Source organism: Monodelphis domestica, chromosome 5, assembly GCF_027887165.1.
Source record: "Monodelphis domestica isolate mMonDom1 chromosome 5, mMonDom1.pri, whole genome shotgun sequence".
Lineage (NCBI taxonomy): Eukaryota > Metazoa > Chordata > Mammalia > Didelphimorphia > Didelphidae > Monodelphis > Monodelphis domestica.
In genome coordinates, this window is record NC_077231.1 from 12,309,591 (window position 1) to 12,334,069 (window position 24,479).

Genomic DNA, 24,479 nt, shown 5'->3' on the forward strand with positions numbered 1-24,479 from the left:
GAAGGAGAACCTGGGTTCTTTGCTTATGGATCTCCCATGGTATGTAAAATATGCCTTGCCTACCAACCACATCACTCTGCCCATGGCCCACCGTCTACTCTATCATTCAACTGCCTGGAAATCCCAGGGCCAGTCCCTAGAAACTTGGAGAGCAGAGAGCAATATAGTTTGTGAATGCCCTGCGAACGCTGCTTTTTGGCCTCTTGGGCTGGGTGGTCTCTTCTGGCTGCTTGGATGACAGACTTGTTGGGAGAGAGGTCCCTTCTCACCTGCACAGCTGATGCTAGTGAGAGACTAGAGAGCCCCAGGCATCCCCAGACTGAGCACATCCTTCCTCAGAGATGCTGCAAGCTCCTGCAGAACCAGCCAGCTGTCAGCATCTATAATTCAGTGAAGCTTAAGGCCTAGTTACAGGACTGGGACCCATGAATTGGGAACTTCCTGACCTCAAAGCCTGGAAGGGAACAGGAAAAGTTCCCAAGTACCCAGCAGGTACTAAAGTAAGACCAGAGAAAAATGGGGGCCTTGACATCACTGAGCTCTCTTTAGGAACAGCCAGATTCTCTCTTCAGTCTCACCTTCCCCACGCACCCCTTTTACTGAGGGAAGGAGCCACCTATTCTCCGAGCGCCTCCCTCAAACTTGGTGGTGGAATGAATATATCTATTTCCTGCCTGTTCCCAAAGCTGTGGTATTCTTTGCTCCTTCTGCTCACCAAGCCCATTGTGCCTTGGACTCCATCCCCACCTTCTTCTTCTAGAGCTTTGCTCCAGCAGACAGCTCTGCCTTCTCTGCAGGTATTTTCCTGCTTATAAATATGTCCATGTGTCCCTAATCCTTAAAAAAAAAAATGATTGCTTTGACCCCTCAACCCTAACCATTGGCTGCACCACTTCTCTCTCCACCAACTTCCTGAAAAAACCTTCTCCACCTGATAGGTTGTCTTCCTCACTCCCCATTCTCTTAGCTTCTTAAAACCTAGTTTCATTCCTCCTGATTTTATCAAGTCATTCTCAAAGGTCACCAGTGACTTCCCCATGGCCCAATCCAATTACTCTCTCTTTAGGTTCCCTCCTCCTCCTTGATTTCTCTACCCACGGACAACGATCTCTTCCTGGGCTTCCAGAGATAGTTCACACTCCTGGTTCTCTCATCTCCCTTCTTCTCTCCCCCAGGTTCTGCCCCAGCCTCTTTTCTCTTGACACTCTTTTTGCTAATCCATTCAATGGATTTCAATGGCCACTTTCACAGAAGACTCCCAAAGCTTGGCCCAACCTGTCTTTGCCTTGAGAACCCCTCTCTCTTACTGCCTGGAAGATTTCTGGGCCTCTAACCATTTCCTGATGGCAAGGACTCCTCTCCCCTGCCAACCTCGTTAGACTTCGTATCAAACTTTGTCCGTACCTTTTGTAATAATTTGTGTGCTGGCTTTAGCCATCACAAGAGGCAATTAAACAACCAGCTTCTTTGCACGAAACATTTGTCAATACAAAGTAGAGCTCCAACAAACTATTCAGAGAGAAGAGGAGGAAATTAGTGCTAAGAATTGAAGAGTCCAACTTCCTGATGTTAAATGTCATCAAAGCCTCCCCAGTGGTCCCAGTCATTGCCCTAGTAGTCAGCCTCCTTTGAAAATGCTGAGACCCATCAGGTCCCTCACTCTCAGGCTCAAATGGACCTCAGTAGCTCTTATCTATTGACTAAAGTCCTAAAATTCTCTGGATTTCAAGACCATCTTCTACAGGGTACCACTAGCCATTTCTGCCAGGGTTTCCTGACACTAGGCAGGGCTCCTAAATTCTGGCAGAGATGGACCATCAGAGCGGTCCCAGAGATCTTTGAGGGGGTCCATAAAGTCAAAATGATTTTCACAGTAACACAAAAACATCTTCATTTCTAGTGCAACAAATGTTGATAGAAATAGCCCACACAAGTAGAAGTTCTGGGGGGGTGTATGTGTGTGTGGGGACAGGAGGGGGCAAAAGGCGTTGAGACCAAGAAATATAAGAATCACTGGACTGGAGTAAAAACTGTTCTCTACTTGATGTCAGGAGAGCCTGGGTTGTAGGAGTCTGGCTAGGCTTCTCTTCTTGAAACCTCCATCTTCTCACTAACAACACCCCACGACCTTGGGCAATCTAAGGGAGAGCTCTTCCTTTTCTTGAAGGGAAGAGTGAATCATCTCCACCAAACTCTGGCTGAAGTCCTCTCTTCAGCATTCCCAGCACAGGGGCACCCAGCATTTTCCTGGACTCCTGCAGGGTCTGGTGACCACTCTCCAATCACTACCACTCTAAATCCTGTTCTTACCCTCTCCTGCACCCCCAGGTCTTTTTTTTCTGGACTTCTTTCTTACCTGTGAAATCATACCCATTTTCCAAGGGCTAATTCAAATGCCAACCTCCTCTAGTAAACTTTCCACATGCCCCCAAACAGACAACAGTTATTCCACCTTAGAATATCTGGCTGGAGGGGTCTAGCCAAGCTCAGTTTCCCACCGCCATAATGTTTAACATGCTAGTGAAGCTACCACCAGTACCCAGAATGCAACTCCAAATAGGGATCCCCAAATCCAAGGCTGGTATTCCTCAGGGCTGTGTAGTGATTTCAAGTTAACTCTTAGAAAGTAAGGATAGGGCCCTGGGCTAGTCTCTGGGGAAACAGAATGAAAACAGTCATTTTCTTTTAAGAAATAAAACCACCATAGATAGCACCTAAAGTATATTCTGGAAATACGGAACTATTCAGCCACAACCTGAGCAACTCGACCTGAAGTCTGCAAACAGAAATACATCAATGGCTAAGGCACAAGCCAGTGGGACCGAGAACAGAAATGATTTCTGGACCTGCATAAATCCTATTTGGGGCTTTTGTCTTTCCAATATAAACCAGATCCTCCCTTCCCTTCTCAAGACACACCCCCTCCGGGTTTCGCGGAGTTGCAACATATTTTGTTCTCTTAGTTCTAAATGTAGCTATTCCTCAGATTCCCTAAGTGGCTTTCTCCTGATTTGGACATCACTTGATATGATAATCTTACCTTCCTTCCCGTTCATGTCAGAAAAGTCAAATAAGAAAAATGGCTGCGCGTTGTCATAGACTTGGAGGCAGGCACTGGCTAGAAAGAATTGAGCTATGCTGCCCCAAAGCTTGGGTTCTGTCTGTCCACTAAGAGAGGGCTGTTTGGGATAAAGCTGAAGCTTCTCCTAGGCAGAGATTACAGAGAAGGCACCAGGAGGCCAATGACCTTGCCAGTTATATAACTCAATGTGACACATGATTCTCAACACAAGAAGACCACCATGAATTGGGTGGTTGACATCTGTTGGAGGATTCCATGCGATACAAATAAGGAGGACAGGAAAACTTGTCCAGGTTGGTTCCTTACCTCTTCTCTTTACTGGGGGTCTGACAAGTGCTCCATGTGAATCCCAGGTATACTGGAATGTTCTTGATCAGCTAGTCTCATCCACAAAGAGAGCCTGGCAGCCTTGATCAGGTGTCTTGTGGAAATGCTAACTTACTATGCCCCTGGCACTTCCTCTTTCCTCTCCTTTGGTACAGTAAAGTCAACCTCTCCAAATGAGTCTGGTCTAACTACTTACTGGCTGAATTCATTCTGGTTTGCAGTAATCACAACTCTCCAAAGGGCTAAGAACCCTCCCTCCTCTGGCCCCAAGTTCTTCAGGCATAGAATTTTACCAGGCATTGATGTCAGTGGGTCAAAGTATTTACCTTCTCTCATTGGACACTGGGGCCCTAACCCACCTCCACGCTGGTGGCACCCCTGCTCAGTCTCTCAGAGATGCCCTGGAGCACTTGAGTGATCATGAAGGCTAGATCTTTTCATGCTGGGCTGGTGCCTGGAACTCAGGGGCTCTCTATCTCAGTTCCTCACTTACTGGAGTTTTCAATTCCCTCCACTTTCTCTTGCTCTTAACCAATGTGGGGTGCGGGAGAGAAAGGATTTTTTTTTCCATCTGTAGCAATCTTCCCGAGCACCCTCTCAACCTGGGCTTTAGCTTCAGTGATACCATTCTTTCAGAACTTTATTTTTCCTTTTTTTGATCAGTTCTCTTGTTTGTCAGTGAGCTCCCTGCCCATTAGCTTTTTCAGCACTCACTACCTCTTTTTCTTCCTGATTCATACTGAAAAGCTTCCTGTTAGGAGCTTTCCATGTCCTAGATGTTGTATTAGGTGCCAAGGATGATCTACCCTCAAAGATTCCTACTCTAACAGGGGAAAAGAGATCTCAAGCCTCCCCTTGCTCTTGGCCTGACTTCCCTATAAGTATCTCAGCTGAAAGGGCCCTGCGATCCATACCTGATCTCTGAAATCTGTTCTCTTAAAACACAAGGCCCATGTCAGTCTATACCCAACATTTCCCCTCTTTAACCATCATGAACTCTAAGGAGGCATGGTCCCTGTCTGCCAAGGCAGCTAGGTGGCGCCATAGAGCACAGAGTTTAGGGCCTAGATTCAAGAAGACTAGAGTTCAAATCCAGCCTCAGACACTTACTAGTTTTGTAATCCTGGGCAAGTCACTTAACCTTGCAGTTTCCTCATCTATAAAATGAACTGGAGAAGGAAATGCCAACCCCTCCAGTATTTTTGCCAAGAAAATCTCAAACGGGGTCACCAAGAATCAGACGCAACTGAAACAATTCAACAACAACACTGGACTCTCAAAGTCTTGTTTCAGCTTCAATGTGATTACCTCTCAGAGGGCTGGTCACATTTCCTATTTAGGGGAAAAATGAAGCACCACCTACTTGGGCTTTAGCCATTCATATAATTTGAGAATCAATAAAATGAGAAAACAGAATGAATAGATAGAAAGGCATAGAATCACTGACTTGAAGGGGATACATTAAGGAATGAGGAATTGAATGCAGACCTAACAAGGTCCAAAGAAATGCACACACAATCCCCAAAATACATCTTTAGAAGGATCCTTTATTGGAAAAATTACTTATAAATGGTTTAACTCATTAAGTTTAAGAGCTTTTTGCTATTCTACATCTCTAGGCAGGTCATTTTTGCATATCCCTCTGGGTCTCCTTTGCCAAATCTAGGACACTTCCCAATACACTCTGAATTCTCATGCTTTTCTGAAACACATCAGCTTGTTATAATAGGAGAAGTAGAGAATATATACTTAAAAAACAAAAACAACCACCCAGAGATCCTGAGAGGGAACAGAGTCCAGTAAAGTAAACAAGTGAACAAATTATGGAAGCTACAGGAAGCCCAGGACAAACATGTGAAATATTCAGGGCCAAGAGATTCTGCCTTCTCTACTCAGGATGTTTCCAAACATTTCATGTGCACGATGATCCCCTCTGGCCAGTGGCTCTTTGTTGTGAAGCTTCACCCACTTTCCATCATTGTAGGATGTTCAAAAAGGCTTTACCCCTTTTTTGTTTTTCAACCTTTTCTCCTGTCCACCTTTGGTGTTTATACTGGGTCAATGGTATAATATTTTACTCAAGCAGACAAACTTTGAGTCAGTTTCCCCTTAGCCAGAGCCAAGCAGAGAGGAATCAAAGGGCAAGTTTAATGGGGCAATGGTTCCAGAATGACATAACTTGACCATCCACTCAGCTGCCAACTCAAGTCTAAAAGTTCCAAGTGTGAGAGTTCTGAGTATTGAGATCAACTCAGTGCAGGGAGGTGGGAAGGTGCTCAGGGACCCCCATAGAGACATGGTACAAAGGTTAATTATTAAGCATTTCTGTATCCCATCATCTACAGTAAGTTTTCTGGTTGGTCATCAAAAGCTGTTCCAGCTAAGTTAATACAGTTATAACCCATGGCACAAAAGATTCAAAATAAGGCAGAGAGAGAGAGAGAGAGAGAGAGAGAGAGAGAGAGAGAGAGAGAGAGAGAGAGAGAGAGAGAGAGAGAGAGAGAGAGAGAGAGAGAGAGAGAGAGAGAGAGAGAGAGAGAGAGAGATGGGTAACATGAAGGGATCAATGGTTTCCAAAATCCCTTCCAACTCTCAATCTGTGAACCTGGAGAGTTCTCTGTGCCCTAGTTTCCTGTCTTGTCAAACAATGACTTTGGAATGGACTAAATGAGAGATAGGGAGATGTAGTATATGGAGCACAGGCTCTCCAAGGAAGACCTAGGTTTAAATCCTGACCTCAATGCTCTCACCTGGGGCAAATCCCTCTGGATTTCATTTCCCCTACTTGTAAAATGAGGAAAATAAAGTGATTTAGTCCCCCATGTTCCTTTCCAACTCTCTCTAATCCCACGTTTTTTGGGGTTCTTTCCCAATTCAAAAAATGCCCATTCCATTGTTAGGATAAATTTCAGAAAACAACCTTGGATTGAAATTTCAAATGTTTTATTATTGCTCAAAAAATAATGCATCCATTATGTGTGTCTTTGGTTTGAAATGTTTTCCCTTTCTGGAGCTCTTGGGCAACACCTTTCTAGCCTGGTGCCTTCTATGATTCATATCAAAATTGCCTGGTATGCCAGGGAAGAGAGCAACAAATTTGAAAATCCTGATGCTGCAGCTACCCTCATCTATGATCTCTTTAGAAGATTAGCCCAAAGCTCAAGGATTGTTTGTATGTATGGGGCTACTCCACCATCTCCAGCCCTTCCTCAAATAATCTTAAATTGATCCCTCTGGGCTCAAGCATATCCCCATCTACTCCATAGAATGGAAGCCCCTTAATGGAGCAGGGACCCAGTGACTTTTATTTTCACAGTGGTGGCACTCAGCACCTAGCAGATATTTACTAAGTAGAAAATAACATTCAATATCAATCTTTGCCAACTAGACAAACAAGGCCTGCTCCTGAGCCAGGCTTGGGTTCTTTTGGACTTGGATCCAAGGCTATAGGAACTTCCCCCTCAGGCTGGCTCTTAAACCAGCAGGCAGAAAAGACCAAGTTGGGGAAAGGTTTGGGCTGAGGTGGGATAATTCCTAGTCCTTTCCCTCTGGTGGAGGGAGAAGAGGAGCCACTGGGAGACAAATTCTAAACTAGTTTGTTAATGGGATGGTTTGTGAGCTCTTAGAAAGGGAAGCTACTTTAAGCCTCATCTGTCATGGCCCCAGAAGCATGGAACAATGGAGGGAGTGTTGGTTTTTGGGACAGAGGACCTCAGTTCAAATCCCAGCCATGCCACTGACTTCCTGACTCTTCCTAACAAGTCATTTTTCCTTTTCCTTTTTCCCCCCTCTTCTTCTATGCCTCAGTTTTCTGTAAAATCAGAGGGTTAGATGGGAAGACCTCTATGGCAAAAGTCAACATGGGAGGAAATTTATGGTATGGTGGCACCTGGGGATCTGGCCTTGGCTCTGGACTGATGGAAATTTTTATCAATGACAGATAAAGATGCATCAAATTTATGGATGATAAGGAGGGAAGGGATTGCTTGACACAATGGACAGCAGTCACTCCTTCATAGGGGTGGAGCCAAAATGGTGGCTTAGTAGCAGTAAAAGCTGAAACCACTCTGACAATCCTTCTAAACCAAAGGTTCCCAATTGTGGCCCCCTGAGGCCATTAATCTGGTCCCCACTGCACTTCCAGAAGGGGCACCTCTTTCATTGGTGGTCAGTGAGAGGAGCACTCTCTGTGGCATCACTGCAAAGTGCAGCATTGCTCACGTACAGTACTACTTCTGGTGACATAATCCTTTGTGTGGTGCCTTACAATGAGGCAAAGTTTAAAAAAGGATTATGTGGCTGCACAATGGAAGACGTCAGCATGGTGAGTGGAGATCTGGGGGAGGGTATTCCGCACTCTGTATACTGCTGCCTGGTTAGGGTTAGGGTTAGGGTTAGGTTTTTATAGTCCGGCCCTCCAACAGTCTGAGGGACAGTGAGCTGGCCCCCTGTCTAAAAAGTTTGGAGACCCCTGTTTAGAATCTAAACCAATTTTTAAACAGTGCCTCAAAATGACAAGAATCAAAAACCAACAGCAAGATGGAGAGATGCTTAATACAACTTGAAAGAGAGAGTCAATTTTCACAGGATTTTCATAAGATAAGGGGGCATTGGAAGCAAAACTGCACATAGTAGACCACCCCCACCTATTGTTCCAGGTTCAAGGTCTTGGCATAGGCCAATCTTATATCTCAGGATCCTGGATACAGCAGCAACAGAGCACTCCAGAACCACCCCTTAAAGCACCCCATCCCAGTGAGGCCCAAAATTCCATAGTGCTTGGCCTTTTTAATCCTGGGCTGCTGTGAAGACCTAACCCCAGAGCAAAATGCTGAGCCCTGCAAGTCAGCAGCAGAGGAGACAGAAAGCTTTCAGAATTCCCAGCCCACAGGCAAAAAATAAAAAGCTAAGAAAATGAGCAAACAGCAGAAGAAACACCCAACCCTAGAAAATTTCTATGGAGATAAAGAGCAAAACATAGAGTCAACAGGAGACTGTGAGATCCAAGCAACTACATTAAAAACTTCAAAGAAAAATGGAAATTGTACTCAAGCACTAAAAAAACTCAAAAAGGAATTAAAAAACCAAATGAGACAGGTTGAAGAAAAATAGAAAAAAATGAAAGTAATGCAAAAATAAAAGAATAACTTATAAAACAAAGAATGACACTCAGGGCCTAAGAGGTCTTGAATAAGAGCTCTAAAGCTAACATTTCTATAGTATGTAAGGTTTTATTGTTGTTCCCAGGGGGACCACACTGTCTATGGGGTTTTCTTGGTAAAGATAGTAGAGTGGTTTGCCATTTCCTTCTCCAGTGTTTTAAGGCAATTGCTCAGGGTCACACAGTTGGTAAGTGTCTGAGATCAGATTTAAACTTGGGTCTTTATCCATTTTACCTATAGAGTCACCAAACTATCTCCTACTTAAAGGTTTACAAAAACTAAGTTCTTTTAATTTCTCTACCACTTCACAAAGGAAGTAGTTATGATGGCAGTTTTTACAGATAAGGAAACCAAGGCAAGTGTTAGTAAAGTGACCTTCCCAGGGTTCCACTACTAAGGAGTATATGAGTCTGGATTTGAATTCATATCTTCCTTTCTCTAGGTTGGGGCTCTATATTATGCTTCTTAGTTTCCTTTTCTCAGTCTCATCACTCAACTGAATCAAATAAAGTGAAATTCAATAAGAATAAATGTAAAGGTTTCCACATGGGTTCAAAAAATCAACTGAATGGAGAAGGCCTGGTTTAAGACCTGCTTGTTTGAAAAAGACCCAAGGGTTTTATTAGACTGCTACTCAATGAAGGACAATGTGACCTGGTACTACATTAAGAGGAATACAGTCTTTGGGGACAGGGAGGGGTGAGTTCCATTATCCTCTGCCCTTGTCAGACCTCACTAGGTGTACTGGGCTCAGATCTGGGCACCACAGTTTAAGCTAAAAACAGTCCAAGGGAAGGAAGGGAGGATGGCAAAAGATCTTAAGTCCACATTATATGAAGACCCATAAGAAGATCTGGGGATACCTGGAGAAAGGATGACTTAGGAGGGTCAGGATTGTATTCTATGGAGAATCTTTTTTTATTCCCCAAATGTTTATTGAGGCCCTTCCATGCGCCAGGATCTATACTAGGTTTTGAGACTGAAAAGGGAACACACTAAGGGTTTGTATGATATTTGGAAATAATTCATCAATAATAAATGTTTGTTAAACATAATAGAATCAGAAAAGTGAGGTATCAAGAAGTACAAATACGCCTACTCCAGGAGACCAAGACATTTGGCTGAGATTTTACCAAGCACCTGTTCTCTTTGGGGGGGGGCAACAGGTGAGGAGTGGCCGGCCTGATCTCACAAATTTCCTGGTAAATGGTAGATATTTCCCATTTGATCTTCATCTAGATCTTACAAGGGAAATAAAGAGCATCTTTAGTAGTGACAGAGAGTAGAAACAGCTACTTTTTCCAAGGACATTATTGATGAGTTAGGAGAAAATGAAAATAATGATGAATCTGGAGAAAGAAAGGAAGAAGGAGGAGAAGGAAGAGGAAGAAAGGGGCAGAATAAGCATAATGTCAGGAAGGCCAACAGGAGTCCTCCTTAAAGATGAGAAGCCCTGAGGGTAGATCCAGAAACACCTATGCTCTTCTCAATGCTTCCAAAGGTAGCAAAGAGATGAATAGTTCTTTAACTAAACCAACATTTCTTTTTAGATACCTTCTGCAACTTCCCATTCTGCCTTTGGCAACTCTCAATTCAATGACTTAATAACAGACTATCAATCTATAAAATGATCTACAGCCCTCCCAGATTCCATAGTTCCATGAAAGAACAACAGTCTGACTGCAATTTTAGTCAAGATTTAATAACACAGGAGGAATACAGGCATTTGCTGAGTTATGAATTCTCAATTTATAGCCCTTTTTTAATAAGCATGGCCAGTTGCAAACTGCCTTCCTTTGCCCTTTTTCTATTTTCCAAGCCACTTCCCTTCTCTTCCATCTTCTCCTTGGGAATCACATAGATCTTGGCCAAAGAAACTCTCAGTGGTCAACATGAAGAACAATAGATTGACCTAGACCTAGCATGTCTTCTGACCAGTGAAAGGTTAACACCACAGCCATAGAGAATCAGAACAATAAATGAGGTGAGGACTAGACAAAATCTTTCAGGAAGAGATGCATAAAGACCAGAGTTCTAGAGACCAAAGCAAAGGTGATGCTACTAGACTAGAGCCCTTGCTATTTTGAACAGCTTGTGCTTTAGATATCCATTTCTCCAGAATAAAAGGTTTATAAGTAATTATGGGCAGGAGACTCCAGTCACACCCAAGGAGGACTGACATCAACTGTTAATCCACAACGTACCTGTTCCATGCCTAGAGAAGATGCAAATGCTTTCCCCCACCATCTCCTTTCTTCTCCCAAGGGAGTTAGTATAAATGCCTGATTCCTTCTTTTCCTCTTTCACCAAACTTGGAACTGAGCAAATTAGAACTCTATCACTCTCTCCCAACTTTTCCATCTGATTTTTGCCCATTTAAAATTTTATGTTATCTGTATGGCAAAGAACAAAAATCCCTAATCCTAGTTATCAGGAGAAGCAGTGTCATTAACCTGTAGTCTGAAGCCCTTCAAAGTGCCGGTGAGGCCCCTCTAGAACTTCCATAGAAGTTTACATACACTGTTTTGCTCTCCCTCAAGCATCAGCCTTAAAGGTAAATAAAATATTATTTCTCATCAATTCAACTGTTTTCTCTTGTAAGTCTTAGTCAATAGAGTATATTGCCCCCTATTTGCTTTATAAACATACAGTACAGGAAGTTCCAGATTTACCCAGGGCAGCACTCACAGTGCTTGGCCATTTACACCCACTTAGAAAAGTAAAAGAACACACCAATGAACTCAGACAGTTAGCCAGCTTCCTGTTGTCTTTCTCATAAAGTTTTTCCTGGGCTCCTGGCCCTGGTTGGCTCCCTCACTTCATTGAACCTCTTTATCTTAAGTCTCATAGATCTAGAAAGCCTTGACAGTGGGCAGCTCAAGTCCACTGGCTGAGTAATCAGAGAAGGGAGTGATGGAAGGAGGGAAGGGGAAAAAATGTAAGAGAATAGAATTTGGTGATTTCAGGAATCCCCCGAGATTGGATTTCTAATCTGAGTTGGAAGACAGTTCAAAAATATTTTGGGGGGAAATGACAACTTTGAAATAAACTGCTCTTTGGATGCTTGTTAGTTTGGCTTTTTAATAAGTCATTTGCGTTTAGTTATATTTCTTTCTGAAGTATTAAAGGACTGTTAAGAAGGAAAAAATATATATAGAGAGTGATGTCCTCAGTTGACTGCTACAAGGCAAGATGAATGACTGAATTTGGGGAGCATTGTGTGTTTGGCACTGTCATACAAGTACAATGCTACTGAGCCAGCCCTGCCTTGTCTTACCCAGGGCACAAGTCAAAGAATCCCAGACCCAGAGCTGGCAGGGAACTGGTACCTTTGAGGCCAGTGAGTCCAACCTCTTCATTTCACAGGAGAGGAAACTAAGAGGGGGCATCCCTAGAGTCACACAGGCAAAAAGTGAGGGACAGGACTGCTTGTGTCAGTCTGATACAATACAGAGCATTTCCAAAAGCATCAAGGCAAACACTTGCCTGGCCTCAATGTCCCGGGAAGCCCTTGAGCACCAAAATTTCTCCAGAGATACCTGGAAAAACCTACCCAAAGGCATTCATAAATTCTGTTACCTAATGAGGGTTCATTCTCTTCTGATTTTTTCAAGAGGAAAAAAGGGACAGGAATAACAACAACAAAGATGAAAAATCGGTACAGTGAACATAGAACATTATTGGAATTGGCTGCTAAAGCCATTTCCCCCAAAGCCCAATGTGTTTGCTTCCATTTGCTCATCCGCAAAATGGGGATGATAATAGCACCTACCTTTTAGAACTGTTGTGAGGATCAAATAAGGGAATAATTGCAAAGTGGTTGGCCCAAAGTGTTCCATAAATGTTAGCTATTATTATTATTGTTAACTCTTGCTACTTGGTGGTACATTTTGGATTGGTTAGGGAAGTACATGGCTAAGACGACACAGGGCAAGTGCAAGTTAAGTCTTTGGTCAGGAACATAAAACTTTTGGACAATGCAATGGGGCAAAGGAGTTGCTTGGTTCAGGCTAAGAGGGCAAGGCTGCTCTGCCATCTCTATTCCTCTATTCCTCAGGATATTCTGAAGGAGACAAGGTGGGGAAATGACAGACACTAAAATAGACACAAAATAGACACTAAAAGTCTATTTTGGACTGTGGTTTGAACCAAGTGACTCCTTTGCCCCTTTGCATTACCTAAAACCATTGGCAAAAAGGCTCCGGACAGCACTGGAAGACTTTTGCCAGGGCTCCATCTAGCACCTTGGAGAGCCAGCCGGGGCTGGCCTGAGCAATGAGACTAGAGACAAAGATCCCTGAGCCATACATGGGTCTGCTAAGCATAACTCCCATCTGAGTTATGAAAATAAATCTGACCTCAGTTTCATTTTTGACAAACCCAACACTGCCAGATATGGGGATGTCCCAGCACACCAGTTCTTGTATTGTTGCAAACAAGATGGGGAAATGCAGGCTGAATAGAACCAGGTCTATTTGGAACGATCTATTTGTTAAGTGGTTGTCAGTGTACCAAGGCCAGTCTGAAAGGTCTCCAGAGGACTCCCAAGGACTGTTCGTAGCTTGGGATTATATTCAACATTATCAGTTGGGAAGAACACTGAATCTGGAGTCAGAGGAGCTGGGTTTGAATCCTGGTTCTTCCACTTACTGCCTCTGTTTGACCTCAGACAGCTCCTCCACTGTCTCTGGGCCTCAGTTTCTCTTCTGTAAAACGAGAAGACTGAATCAGCGAGCCTTTCACATTGCTTGTAGTTCTGACTGGTCCTCTGACTCAGATGTAGGCCTGGCCAGCAGCACGCAAAGCTGAGAGGAAGAGCCAGTGTGGGGGTGCATAGTATCAGAGGGAAAAGACTACCAGATTGGGGGGGGGAGCCAAATCTAAGAAGATTTGGGTCCTTTCCCAGCACTGAGTACACAAGCATACTGCCCAAGGAGTCGTTGTGGCTGTGTGTGTGTAAGAGATAGCTGGAAGACTCTTCTGGCCGCAAAGCCCTGAGGGACTTGAGTGGAGTGTGAGAGCCCCACCATCTCCAATCTTGGTCCAGAGGGAATCAGAGGGTGCCAGCTTGGACATCTGGAGGCCAGAATGGCCATATTGAGAAGGGCTCAACCTCAGTCTGGCTTTGCCTATAATAGAGAGGCTGCATGTGAGTGCCCTAATGGAAGAAGGGACCATGTTGACAAGATGGCAGGGGCTTGAGGATTGGAAGATCTGATCCCCCGGCATTTAGCTCTGGTCTGGCCACATCTTGGGCATCAAAACCACTGAATGGAAAGCTGGGGCAGAGCTGGAGGGCAACCCTGGCAGCTGGGCCATAGGAGGGTTGGCCAAAGGCACTGGGAATAAGGGAGGATAGCATGTGAAGGGTTGACTTGAAGCAGAGGGATTGGCCTTGACTGGGAAGGGCTATGGGTACAATGACGGTGAACTTGTAGATAAGCTATGGCTTTAGATTTCATTCTGATTCCAACTCTATGTGGCCTTGAGCAAGTCACTTGACCTCTGAGCCTCAGTTTCTTTCTCTGTAAAATGGAAATAATACAACCTCTAGTGCCTACTTCCCAGGATTGTTGTGAGGCTCAAAGGATGGTCACCTGTGGGGGACAGTTCGGTCAGCAACCGTATTATCCTATTGAGATAAGTCCATGGGATTTCTTCTGTACACATGTGTGGTGAGCTCTGGGATAGATTCCCTTTCATGCTGCATTGGATGGATTAAGGAAAGGAGAGGGAGTAAGGCAAGTTTTACTGAAAACCGGGTGATCTGAGATGGGGAAAGAGAGAGGGAATAAGAAGTTATGCAGTGCCTACTTCAGGCCAGCCACTGAGCTAAGGGCTTTACAGATAGTAACTCAACTGTTTCTTTGGATGGAAAAAAAGGTTAGGAACCCTTGACTTGGTCAAAGTAAATGCCAAGCATTATCATCATTATTATTATCATGCTATTGGCATATTTGGCCAGGGAGTGTCTTTTTATTCATTCATAAAACTAGTAAGAACAAAAAGATTCTACATAAAGATATGAGGGGCAGGAAGGTGAGAGCTAAAGTTTTGTAAGGCAGGACCACTCTAGATCAAGTTTTTTTTAGAGTGAATTTTTCGTATTAATTGCAGCAGTTACCTTTGAGTAAAACTGGGGCTCCTATTGGATAACATGTCATTTTTTAAAACTTTGAGTTCCAAATATTCTCCTTCCTCTTCCTCATCCAATGAGAAGACAAACAATGAGGCCCACTATGTATGTGAATTTGTATAAAACATATTTCTATATTAGCCATGTTGCAAAAAAAAAAAGGCAAGATAAATGAACTAAAAAACAATCTGCTTCTGTCTGCTTTCAGGCTCCATTAATTCTTCCTCTGGAGAGGGATAGCATTTTTCATCATGAATTCTTTGGGACTGTCTTGGGTCACTGTATTGCTGAGAATAGCTAAGCCGACCCTAGTTGATCATTGTACAATATTGCTGTTGCTGCTCTGGTTCTGCTCAATTCATTTTGCATCAGTTCATGGAAATTTTCAGGCTTTTTTCCTGAACTCATTCTGTTCATCATTTTTTATAGCACAATAGTATTCCATTACAGTCATATATGCTACCACTTGTTCAAGCATTCCTTGACTGATGGGCATTCCCTAAATTTCCAATTCTTTGCCCCCACAAAAAGAGCTGCAATAAACGTTTTTTAACAAATAGGTCCTTTTTCCTTTTCTTTGATCTCTTTGGGGGTACAGACCTAGTAGTGGCATTGCTGGGTCAGTTTTATAGCCCTTTGGGCATGTTAGTTCTAAGTTGTTCTCCAGATGGATGGATCAGTTTACAACTCCCCCAACAGTGCATTAGCATCCCTATTTTTTCATAGCCTCCCCTGCTGGGTAACATGTCAAATACAGACATCTGCTTCCTCCAGAAATCACTCTAGGCAAAGCCATTGAGTCAGTCTCTTGGAAGGGCTTGTGCGCTACTGGGAGAGGCTGTTGTCTCCATACATGCTAGAACATGACCTTGGTCTTTTCAAGTCTGCACAAAGGTCTGCCTCCAAGGGCTAGAATCACTCCCCCACCCTCCAAATACACACCTTAAAAAAGCTTTCCAAAACATTGGTATTAAAGGAAATCAGACATATAGATCCTATGGTTACACTATAAGAAACCAAATGAGTTTTGACAATGAATCTGTGAAGGAAGGCCCTTTGGCAGTGAGAGGTAGAGAGTGATAAAGTGTTATGGCCTAGATAATCAAGTAGACTGCCACCACTGGGGAGCCCCTGAGGAGCCCAGACATTACTCTCTTTGCATATAAGTAACTTTAGAGAAATCTAGTCAGGCCCTGCTTTGTACAGTTCCTTGACTCTTTGAAATTTAAGGTATTAATTTTTTTAAGCATTGAATTTGGAATGAGAGGATGTTGGTCCAAATTCTGTCCCAGATACCTACTACCTGTATAGCTTTGAAATTTCAACTCAGTGGGCCTGTTTCCTCACCTGATTACATGACTTCTGAGCTGAAGATCTATGATTCTCCTGGATATTTAAGAAAGTTTTCTTTTTCTACTTTACTACTTCCTAGTCCTTCCTTGCTGTCAGTTGAAAGATTCAAACTTAGTCCTTCTGAGACCCTTGACCTGCCTTGTGGCCCATGTCTTAAGATGGACAATTCTAAGAAAATGACATTCTGGTGAATGCTGGCTTCAAAGGCCCCATTTCTCAATTAAAATATTCCTTGTAGTGAGAGCCTTCTATATTTGTGACAATTTTATAACTACATTGACTTCTTTATTAACTAGAAGACAAAATTCTTCTAAAACTGAAGCCTTGCAGGATAGGATTACAATAATGATGACAATATTCTCATCTCAAAGGAGGAAAAGGAAAAGAATGAGATGGTTGTAGAGGAACTTGGGAAGATTTAGATGAGCTGATGCAGAGTGAAGTGAGCAGGACCAACAGAGTGATGTAGACAATGATTATAACAATGTTGTAAAGAGTTTATTTTGAAGGATGTCTGGTTAGTGCCAGGAACAAGATCACCCTTTCAGAGGAACAGTAATGAAGCAGGTTTTTGCCCTCCTCTTGAGAGAGGTGAAGAAGCAGAGGGCACAAGGAGACAGACATTTGTCTGCCTAGCCAGTGTGGGATTTGTTTGGCTTAACTTATGTTTATTAGTTCTAAGGGGTTTCTTTCTTTTTTGTTCTTTTCCTCTCTTTCCTAGTAGGGGGTGGGCAAGGTCAGGGAGAGAACAATAGATTTGTCCAAAGAAATGAAAAGAATCTCACTGATGAGTTTCATTCACTGTACAGAAGGGAAGAGAAGGGAGGCAGGCGACAGAACTGCTTCGGAAGAGTTAGATAGAATTGTTTCTCTACTGTATAATTGAAAATCTGTTACCCTAAAAAAGAACTACATTTCCCAGGAGCCAACTGACTTCCTGTTGATACATACTTCCTGTAGACAAAGGATATTAGCGATGGGTGGTCGTCTTGGGGCTCTTTGGCTTGCAGCCAACATGGTGGTGGTGGTAAGCTAAGGGCAGGGATTTTAAATGGGCTCATCAGCCATCAGTCTTTATTTTGTATCCTCTTTATTCCTTGATTTCTAATGATCATTAATACATCTCCTAAAATATAACATTTCAATCATTGACATTAATTTTAATTTTTACACTACTTACAAGGAAAAGCAAGTTTTTCAATCCAATGAATGAGTTTCCTGGATGCATATGAAATCCTCTTTTGCTCTTTTACTTTACCTATGGAAATGTTCATTTTATTTGGGGTTGGTTAAGTTCAGAATATTTAAAAAATCATTAGTACTTAGAAGCTACAAATATCATATTTTGAGGTCTACAAAATGTCTCCTTCACCCCCCTCCCAGGTAGATGGCACAAGTGTTATGCCCATTTTATAGATAAAGAACAGACTTAGGAAAACAGACTAAGTTAAATGGCTTACGCAAGGCCAAAGGGTTCATAAGTGTCCTGGTGCCATGTCTAGGGAATCCATAGATTGAAAAAACTTTTATTCCATTTTCAAATGATCTCGGGGCATGGCTAATACTATGGCATAGCAGACCCAGAGCTCTGGGGTTCTGATCCTGCCTGTGACCTGCTCTCTTTGGGTAACCTTGAGTGAACCCCTTTCCCTCTGCAAATCTCAGGGACCTCAGTTGAAAGATGAAGAGGGTAGCATTTCCAGTGACTTGGGTCCCAGGACCATCCCTTTCAATGGCCACTTTCCATTCAGGAGTTATTCTCAAGGAATATAATCATCTCAGACACTTCCTCCAATGATGCTGATTACAGCCCATCCCTACCTGCTCAGCCTCTGTCACTCTTTTCCATGTCCTCTCCTAAGATGGTCTGGGCAATTTTGTGTTCTACTCAATGTTCTGAAGGCCACCTGTGTTTTCTCCTGGCATTCTAAGGGAACCAGTAGAACATATGGGCAGCCCATCAGTCATGCTTCACTCTCACCAGATGGCCAGCTTCTCTTGAATGACTAACTCAGCAGTTAGGTATCCCAATGGATGGAATACAGGACCTGGCATCAGGAAGACTTGAGTTCAAATTCAACCTAGTTGTATGAACCTGGGCAGGTCACTTTAACTTCCAACTGCCTCAGTTTCCTCAACTGTAAAGTGGGGATAAGAATAGCACCTTGTTCCCCAGGTTTGCGGTGAGGATCAAATGAGGTAACATTTATAACGTACTTTGCAAACCATAAAGGACTATGCAAGTGCTATTTTTCTTAAATGAAAGTTGACCTGTGATTTAGGGAGAAGCATGGGGTACAAAGAGTCCAGAATATAGGGAACTATGTGGAGACTCTTGTTCCTCTCTTTAGGATTGTTTTGTGGTCACATGACTCATACAAATTTAAAATAAAGTTGTAGAATCACAGAAGAGGAAGAGTAAGTCAAGCTGACCTGAAGATGGCCCCCATCGTGCCCTGGGGCTCTGTATGTCAGGAAACAGACTAACTGAAGGTAATATCACCCTCTAGCACTCCTGGATACCCTCATCCCTGCTTTTCTTCTGAGAATATGCCCATTAAGGATCACCAAGAATTAGGGTCATAACCTAGGGAGTGATGAGCTCACTCTTGGAAAGAATACTAATTCTGGAATCAGGGACAGACCTAGGCTTCTTGCTTCTGATATCACCTGGGCAGCCATAGGCCTTATTTCCCTCATCTGTCAAATGAGAAATTTGGCTTCAAATGCCTCCTGTCCCTAAATCTATGATTCGGTGATAGGACCCTGTTGGGTTTCCCACATCCAAGAACACCAATCAGGTCTCTCTAATTTCACAGAGACATCATTCAGGATGTGATAGGAGGAGCCCTTTGCCTTGTGCAAAAAAAGACCCTTTCCTCTGCAAAGAAAGCTTTCACCACTGCCAAACATTTCATGTTCTAGGTATGTTAACTTATTTCTGAAAATCAGAAGCCTAGGGCATTTCTATATTTCGAAGCATTTCAATTCTTCTAGGCTAAGTGTGCTAAGAATGAGTTTAGTTTGAGTGCCTCTGAAATACTTCTCTGCAGAACTCAAGGCTGGGAGGAATCCCAACATCTGGAAAAATTCTTATTTCCTCCATTAACTGCAATATACCATTAATTGAAAGAACTTCTAGAAATTAGTCTGATTCAAAGAACAGAGAAGAAAATCTGCCTTCTATTTACTAGTCTGGCCAACTAAAATAACCAGATATCCTTGGAGACGAATTCAACCCCCTCATTTTACAGATAAAAAAAAAACAAAACAAAACAACCTGAGGCTTAGAAAGGGGAAAGGACTTGCTCAAGGTCAAGAGGCAAGCTTGAAGCAGGAACTAGTAGAGACCTCTCTCCCCTGCCTTAAATGCCAATACATCAGTTCAAATGATAAATCCTATCTGTCACAAGCTGGAGCTCCAACTTTGGTTTTCTTAAGAATCAAAATAATTTTGATAAAGCTTTAGATCTGAGATTATGCCACTATTATCCCAGTTGTTCATTGAAAATTTTATTTAAGATTCTTGCTTGTTGTCCTAATTTCACACACCATTAGTGATCAAAGATCATTGGCTGTCCTTGAGAGTGGTTAAATATTCACTCTCTATTTAGACTTGTGACCTAGAGACAAAAATCCAACCTTGTAAGAGTAGTCTGAGTAAAGAAAATCCTGTGCTTTGTATTTGCAATTAAAAATAAATACCCAACCCAAGAGGAAGGCAGGGCCTCCTTTTTCTTCAACAGTCTTGCTAAATATAGTGTCTAACTGACAAGTGGAGAAAGGCACAGTGTGGCCTCTTCTTCCTAATCCTACTTTTCCACACCAGAGTTCTAGGTGATGGGGCTTCACCTTCCTGGACCTCCATTTCTTTATCTCTTAAATGTGGGTGATAGCCCAGATGGCCTCTGAGGACCCTCTCAGCTCATTCTAGATCAGCTCCCATCATTCATATTCTGTCTAAAGCTGGGGCCAGCCCCTTCCTCACCAGCCTGTTTGTCAGCAATGAGCTTTAGCTCAGTCTTAGTGAAGAAAAACTAGAAGAAAATCACCTTAAAGCCAATCTCCCAAGGTTTTTAGGAGTGTCTCCCAGGTGACCATGGAAAGAGGCTGTATCTAAAACAAATAAGAATAATGGATGATACCAGAGAAACATCCCCCTGAGCTCAGGGGTGGACAGAGAGTTCCACTGTAACCCTTGCATGGAAGACCTCTACCACGTTGGTAGAAGGGCACGCACAGATCAGTCAGAACACCTGGCATCATGGACAGAGAGGATGCAGACCCTCCTGCTCTAGCTCAGAGGTGGCTCTGGGCTCTTGGAAGCTAGGCTTCCAGGGAGGACTCAGAGAAATCTGTAGTCAAAAGACCAGCCTGGATGAACTTCAACAATTCGTGAAACTTTCTTTGGCCTGCAGAGACTGGAATCTCCCTCACTAGGAAGAGTGTCTGGGTGGAAGAAATCATAGAACCCTGAGGTCTGGAGGCGTTTATCAAAAACAAATGAGGAAACTGAGGCCTAGCCAGGAACATTTGGTCTTAGGAAAGGTTAGCCAAAGCCCAAACCCAGACCTGCCTCCGTTCCAGTGTGTCGCCCTTCCTTTCTTCCCCTCTACTGTCTCTCTTACAGAATCTCGATTAATGCCAGAGTCTGCCCTGTTCACCACAAAATAGACATGTTTTCACTGCCCCACCAGCTCTCTCAGGAGAAAGAATAACATCCCCTTCCCACTTTACAGTCAGGGAAACAGAAATAAGAGGTGAGATGACTCGACAAAGGGCAAAGGGAGCCGGGAGACAAGACAAACCAAATACCCAAACCAACTGGATCATAAGGCAGTTTTCAACCCCCAGATCTGTCAAACTCAAGGCAGGCAGCAACAGGTGACATTTCCCCTATTCTAGCAGGTCACTAGAAAGTTGTCTGAAAAGATGTTTGAAAGAAAAAAATCATGAGGGCTTGAAATCTTTCTAGCCTTTTGTCAGCAGAAGCACTTCCTTATTTAAGCAGATCTGAGGAGATAGACTTGCATTCCCATCATCTTCCTCCATTCAAGCCCCATTCCCCTTTAGGGAAAGCTTCTTGGTGTACCAAGTCAGATCAGCCCCAGTGACCCCTTGGCGCTGGCTCACATGGTTCATGAAGGCATGCACTCACAAGCTGGTCTCTTTAAATAGCCAGTTCCCTTCTACTGTATCTTGGCAACTTGTCACTGAAACGTGATTATCTCACAACTACAGGCTGATTCGGTTACAAATTGGGGCCATCAAGTTGGTCCTTCATCTAGCACTAGGAATTCAAAACCAAACAAGCATTCTGTTCTGTTTTCCAGACCTTTCATCCTTTAAGTCTTAGCCTGGGATGGGGGGCGTTCAGAGGTGGCCTTGCTAACAGTCCTTTAGTGTGACACTTCTCCCCAGGGTTACCCTTGACCTCTAAATCTAAGGAGAGGCAAGTAGGGCAGAAGAGGGATCTTCACATTCTTAAGTTGTATTCTGCTTAGAAGCTCTAAGAGATTTGCAAATTAACAGCAGCAAGGCATTGTGTTCAATTCCAGGCAACCTCCAGGACTTCTTTCAGGATCAGGTGTCTTGGGTTCCCCAACAAGATTCTACACAGGGCAGGGAGAGTCCAAGCAGTGCCCAAAGCCAGGCTCAGCTTCCAAGAGTCTGTCTGGAGACCAAAGATGTGGAAAGAGGGTTGAATTGGAAATGACAGGACTTGGGTTTGAGTTCTGCCTTGTGGGAGGGCCTCAGGACATCCACTGCTCTTGTGGCTGCTTTTTTCCAGCCCAGTGGGACAGAGCCAGAGAAACCTGAAGCAGAAATCCTTTTCAGCTGTTTCTGTCCCTGTAGTGGATTGGTCTGAAGCATCCCAAACCTGAGACCATGATGACAAGCACATGCCTCTGGGGGTGAGCACAAAGGACACTCCTTCTTGGGATGGACTTGGCTCTGTGGGGAGGCCCTGAAGTGGAGGGGCCACTTACACAATACTTTCTGAACCATCTCCCCACCCACCTCACCTGCAACACCGAGCACAATGTCCAAGCCAGGCATCAGGCCTGCCACCAACCAACTTACTGAATCCTGGGCTGTTTGGGGAGCCAGATAAGATTGTAATCAATTCAAAAAAGAAACATACCCTATCCCTAAGAAGTCAGGAAATGTTTCAAAGGGACAGTGCATGAAGAGACTGGCTCTCAGACTTCAGAGCCCCATTCCTATTTCTGACCCACAAGGGATATTAGAAAAGAAGTAAGGCCTAGAGACGGGAGGTCCTAGGTTCAAATCTGACCTCAGACACTTCCCAGTTGTGTGACCCTGGGCAGGTCACTTGACCCCCATGCCTAGCCCTTACCACTCTTCTGCCTTGGAGCCAATACACAGTATTGACTCCAAGATGGAAGGTCAGGGTTTAAAAAAAAGAAAAGAAAAGAAGTAAAAGAAAACCCCCAAGTGACAAAAGCAATGACAAATCCAAAATGACAAAGACCCTCTTCAGGGAGAGGGCACTGGGTCCATTCAACACCAGACCAGGAGTCCAGGAATCCTGGGGGCAGGCTCGATCTGGAGCTAGACTAAAGCGTTTTATACTTCAAACACGTAACTCATTACAGTTTGCTGACTGAATAACTAACACAAGCTGCCACTGCATGGTGCCCCCCCCCCTACTGCTACCACCACAACCACTACAAATAAAGATGATTGAACCAGCCTCTCATTAGTGCTTCCATTTCCATAGCCTCAGCTGCTATCATATATGCTTTAAAATGCAAACATTTGCTAGGAGAACTAGCATCTTTCCTAAGCTCAAGGGTTCACAAAGTGATTTTCTTCCAAAGGCCTTGAGGGTACACCTGAATGCCCATTTCACAGAGGAGGAAACAGAGAGTCTCCCACACCTAACTGACCCAGGACTTGTACTCTGACTAAGATGAGTACCAAGCTCACAGCTATCAAAGGCATCCACAGAAGCACAGGCAGTCCCTGAGGTCCCATGCAGTGGGGATCCTCCACCTTCCTAGTAGCCTCTCTCTCCCTCACTTACAGGTGATACCCAGTAAGAGACAGTTTCCAGGGCTAGTCCCAGGGCCCTCCATTTCTAAGAAGGCTGGCCATTCTCTCACTTTCACCTAAAGACCATGGATGTCAAGTTGTGGGCTAAAATCCCCAGCCCATCCCCACCCCAGCAAGATAAAGTTTAGGAATAGGAAGCCAATGGGGGGCAATGTGGGGGGGGACAGAGAAAGAAACAGAGACAGACAGAGACAGAGACAGAGTCAGAGAGACAGAGTCAGAGAGACAGAGAGAGGGGACAGAGAGAGAAAGAGACAGAGAGAGAGGGGGCACAGAGAGAGGGAGGGAGGGGACAGAGAGAGAGAGAAAGAGAGACAGAGAGAGAGGGGGGACAGAGAGAGAGAGGGAGGGGACAGAGAGAGAAAGAGAGGGGGGGAGGAAGGGAGGGAGAGAGAGACAGAGACAGAGTCAGAGAGACAGAGACAGACAGAGACAGAGTCAGAGAGACAGAGAGAAAGAGAGACAGAGCGAGAGGGGGGACAGAGAGAGAGAGGGAGGGGACAGAGAGAGATAGAGAGAGAGGGAGGGAGGGAGACAGAGAGAGAAAGAGAGAGGGGGGAGGAAGGGAGGGAGAGAGACAGAGAGAGACAGAGACAGAGAGACAGAGAATGGATGTGTTTTGGGGGTGGGGAGGATTGTAAAATGTGGACAATTTAACCGTGGGACATTTTCAAGCTGCCCTTAGCAATCCAAAAGCTTTTCAAAGAGGAGCTGTGTGTCCAGATTTTGTACTTGAAGGCCTCAAGCTCTTTGTCACACTCTGATGAGATGCCTTTTCTTCACTGTTCTGCATTTGGGGCTCTGAAAAGCTCTCTTCTCTCTCGAATTTACGTAGGGAACAAGTTGGGCTGGAATCCCAGATTGTCCAGAATTGTTTTCTTCCCTCTCCTCTGCGACTACCTTCCATCTCCACAGTGTGTGTCTTGGGTGTATCTCTAACTCCAGGATTCATGGGAAGTCTCTGAGGGGAGAGACTCTGGCTTGGCCTTTCTCTGGCTCTCCAGCCCTTAGCCTAAGCCTGGCACTAGGTGGTTAGCCCTTCCTAAAGTTCGTCCTCACTCCTCTTTATCAGAAGAGCAGCTCTTCTCGCTAGCTGCCAGGCCAGGTGCTCGCCAAAATCACTGCTTACAGGAGACACATGAACCCAGAACTTAGAAACAAATGAAGTCAAGCCTGGCAACTGTGCCACAGAAGAATGAACCCTGGCAACAATGTTACCGCAAAGGCTTCGACCGGCAAAGAAACAAGCCCCCAAGGTGAGCCCCACTGCCGTCAAGATCAAGGTAAACCTTGGGGTCTGGAAGGAGAAGCCGGCTAGCGGCACCCGGCCTTCTCTCTT

At 44.1% G+C, this 24,479-nt stretch overlaps 1 protein-coding gene across 6 annotated transcripts in view; it reads right to left on the reverse strand.

Annotated features, from left to right (window-relative positions):
• Positions 1-24,479, reverse strand: part of PPARA (peroxisome proliferator activated receptor alpha) — a 75,834-nt gene that overhangs the window by 49,721 nt on the left and 1,634 nt on the right. Inside the window, exon 1 of one of the 6 annotated variants that reach the window (XM_007502625.3) lies at positions 3,389-24,423. The exons of 4 other annotated variants lie outside the window; for them this stretch is intronic. The gene's annotated coding sequence lies outside the window, so the exon portion shown is untranslated. Of the gene's footprint in view, positions 1-3,040; positions 3,345-3,388; positions 24,424-24,479 lie in introns of those variants that run through there. One more of the 6 variants, XM_001364184.4, reaches the window with a different exon arrangement.